The sequence below is a fragment of the Myotis davidii genome, unplaced genomic scaffold, assembly GCF_000327345.1.
Source record: "Myotis davidii unplaced genomic scaffold, ASM32734v1 scaffold130, whole genome shotgun sequence".
Lineage (NCBI taxonomy): Eukaryota > Metazoa > Chordata > Mammalia > Chiroptera > Vespertilionidae > Myotis > Myotis davidii.
Genome location: NW_006285040.1, coordinates 7,345,990 through 7,349,592, shown reverse-complemented (window position 1 = coordinate 7,349,592; position 3,603 = coordinate 7,345,990). Strand labels below are relative to the sequence as shown.

The 3,603-nt window shown below is 51.2% G+C and overlaps 1 pseudogene; it reads right to left on the bottom strand.

Annotated features, from left to right (window-relative positions):
* The window catches only part of LOC102762214, a 20,650-nt pseudogene that overhangs the window by 15,844 nt on the left and 1,203 nt on the right, over positions 1-3,603 (bottom strand).

The following is a 3,603-nucleotide window of genomic DNA, read 5'->3' as shown; positions in this document are numbered from 1 at the left end:
CTCAGTGTTCTCCAGGGTTCTGACCTCGGAATCGCTGCACTGGCGCAGTCACAACAGGGGGCCCTTGATTCACCCGGGCACACACTTGGCACCTTCTAACCAAGTCTTGGGGTATTTTCTGGAGCCCTGGGATGTAAAATTCTCTTCCCAGTAGTTCTGATAGCTTCGTTCCCCCCAGGTGGGTGCTCTAGTGGGCCTGGGAAGCACTGGTCCGCCCCAAAGCTTCTGGCACTATACGCCTCCCATCTGGCAGAATTAGCCATCCAGCCTCTCCTTCCCGGGCCCTTAGTTTCTCAGCTAGCCACTGCTCCTCTGGCAGATGAGTAGGCTTCTCTGGGAGCCTTCATACTGGCAGGGCTACGAGAACTTCTAAGGGCTCTACTGGTCTTTCAGCCACTTCCTTGGCCTCCTGTAAGGGCAGTGTGAGGAGATATATCCTTGCAGTCCCTGGGTAGGTGTGGCAGGACGAGTGCTGAAGCGCTCACCAGGGCTTCTTAGATCTCCCCTGGCTCCTCCTCATGTCACTACTGCCGCCCCGCATACCGCATACCGGGTACCTTCCTCTACGAAGCTGCTCCCATCCGTGTAGAGGGTCTCATCCGGATTCTGCAGGGGCTGGTCCACAAGGTCCTCGCGGAGGGAAGTGAGGGTAGTCAGTGTCTCCTCGCAGTCATGCAAAGGGGCCTCTGCCTTCTCGTCAGGGAGGAGTGTGGCCGGGTTCAAAGCAGCTGTTTTCAGGAAGCTAAAATGTTTACTCTTTTTCCCTTTCCCCACCAGAGGACCTGAGTGAGTGCTATGAGTTCCACAAGGAAGTCCACCTTTTGGCCCCCTATTGTCAGGGTTATTCTTGGCTCCTGAGGGCTAGCTGAGCCCCAACAAACCCAATCCATCTCCTCCACCAGCATGGGAGGGAGTCGGTTTCCCCGCACATTCAGAGCACTCCCTTTTCCAATGTCCTTTCTTTCTGCAAAATGCACATTGATTTTTCCCAAGCCTGGGTTGGACTCCTTTTCTTCTGCGAGGCTTTTCTTTGCCCTTGTTGTCTCTCCGGCCCGTTGGGCCTCCCTCCTCGCTCAGGGCTAGGAGGACCTTGGCCATCCAGGTGTTTAAACCTGCCATCGGGTCCTCCCTACTGTCAAAAACCTTCTGGGCTACCTTAACCAACTTAGAGATTAATTTCTCCTCAAAGCCATCTAACTTCTGCAGTTTTTTCCTAATATCTGGGGCCGACTGGGAAACAAATGCAACATTGACAGCCCTCCGACTTTCCGGGGCATCAGGGTTAGGCCCCTGGACTGTCTCTGTCACCTTAGAGAGGTTTGTGGGTCTCCAAGCAGCAGCTCAGATGCCCCCTAATAGAGTCTGGCAATTCCGATCGAGAGCCTCCTTTCCCCTGTCACTATAGGGGTTCCAGTTGGGTCTCCTGGAGGGAAATACAGCCTTGAATCTGTAATGGACTAAAGGAGCTTTATTTCTCTACAGGGCCTTATATGTCACAGGACCTCACAGGGCTTATAATTCCTGTAACAGAAGGCTAGTATTCACCACTTTATTAACCCCCTCTGTTCTAGACAGGCCTTCCCCAGTTTCCTACAGTTGAGTGTTTGTGCCACCCCTGACATGGGCATGGTCACACAGGCCTGCAAGACAGTATACAGGTTGCTGTCAACTGTCTCTCAATAGAGACCAAAATTTAATGGGTATTCTTCTTTGCCCACCTGGGCAACTGCCCTCTCGGCAGCTAGACACGCTTTACTTTTTGGGTTCACCCTACATAGCCTTCTTCCAGGACAGTTTACACATAGGCCAGTTCTTCTTTCTAGCCACAAATACAGTTTGTCCAACTTCCTTAAAATGTATTCTGGCACAGGAGAAAGTTGTTTTGCTGTACATAGGTAGCTTAACCCCTATACAACTGGGCTTGGACCTCTGCCTAGCAAATTGCAGTCTATAAGTTCAATATGCAGCCTCCAGTCCTCCTAACCTAACGAGGTTTCGGCTAGTCTCTGAGTCAGACTTCTCTCTTGGAGAATTTCACGTCCTGATGGCTTCCAGGTCTAGGGAGAGTGCCTTTTTCTTAACTCTGTTTCTTAGTTACAGGGCCCTGCTTTCCTTGTCTTTCCACCAGTTCCCTTTATGGCAGGGCAGTGACCAGGCCTCTTTGAAGGGAGTGTACTGGAAGGGGATATCATATTTAGTACCTCTTCCAGCAGCAACAGGTACTAAACCCTTTCAGTATATTTGCAAGCAGGGAGCTTTTACTGGCTCTATCTGCAGCTTTTCATAGATCTCAGGCTTGCTACTCTATTTCTGGGGCTGTAGGAAGGCTAGTACTAGTCACTGGCTTATGGCTTAACTGCTGTAGCCTGCAAGCCAAAGGCCCAAGTACTTTCTCGCTGCTGCTGCTGCTTCTTTTTTTTTAGGGCCACTGCAGACAGCTCAGGAATCTAGCCCCCCTTCTTTGATCATTTACTCCCAATCTGGTCTGGAGCTGGGAATAGCGCCTCGGTCTGCCTTGCTTCCCCAGAGGGCTGCCTGTCTAGCCCCAGATCTAGTGGCAACATAGGAACTGCAGGACTGGTGGATGTCGCAAGGTCCTGCAGGTTCTCCGCCCCCCTCTCTCTCCCTCTATACTCTGTCCCCTGCCTAGTATGGGATGGACTGAAGGGGTTGAAGGACGACAAAACCCCTCCCATCGGAAGGAAGACAATTGGCATCGGGGGAGGTAGGGGCTCCGGGTCAAGAGCTGGTGGCGTGGCCTGGGCTTGAGGCCAGGGCTCACCCAGATCCGGCGCCTGGGGACCATAGGGGGGGCGGCTGGCTAATGGGTCTGCTTCTTGTCCTCCTGGGCCGAAGCCAAGAGGACTGTCTGTCTCTGTCCCAATTTTCCCCTCGGGAGGCAAGCCCTCATCCACCGGGGTTTCTTGGACAATATGTCAACCCAAACCTGAATATAAGGAATTTGATTAGGATGCCCTGGGAGGCCATATATGACATAATGGACCTGGTAGGCAGAGGTCAGATCAAAAGACCCTGCATCCGGCTACCCCTCCTGGAAAGTGGGCCACTCCTGTTCACAGAATCGCTGTAAATCAAAAACATTAACATTATAACTTTTAAATCTACCCCAGAACTTTAGTTTAATACAGTAAATTATAACCTAGGTAAGAACACCTGATAGACAGAAATCCTTATTAACTAAGTGGGCTGATTCCCCTTTAATAGTGAGCAAAAGACTCTGAGAAAAATAATTCTCGCAGCTGCAAGAGACTATTTGCAGACTGTTAAGGGGCCAGCCCAAACGTTCAGACAAGTGTATCAACAGAAAGCAGAATAAATCCAAGTAGCTTTTACTTCACATAGACCAGTAATGATTTACACCTTTTTCCTCCTTCTCTGTAGGAAATTGGCTAGTCCCACACAAACAAACTTTGTCCCGACCCCATGATGATCGGTGGCGAGAGACAGACAAGGGAGGGGGTAACGTGTTTTCACAGATCCTCATGCAGATGCCTGCCTGGCTATGTCCCTTGGGAGCTTAGATTCGTCGTAGCTAAGGTGCACCCATATAAACCCTGGGCCTGGTCACCTCCACATGGGGGC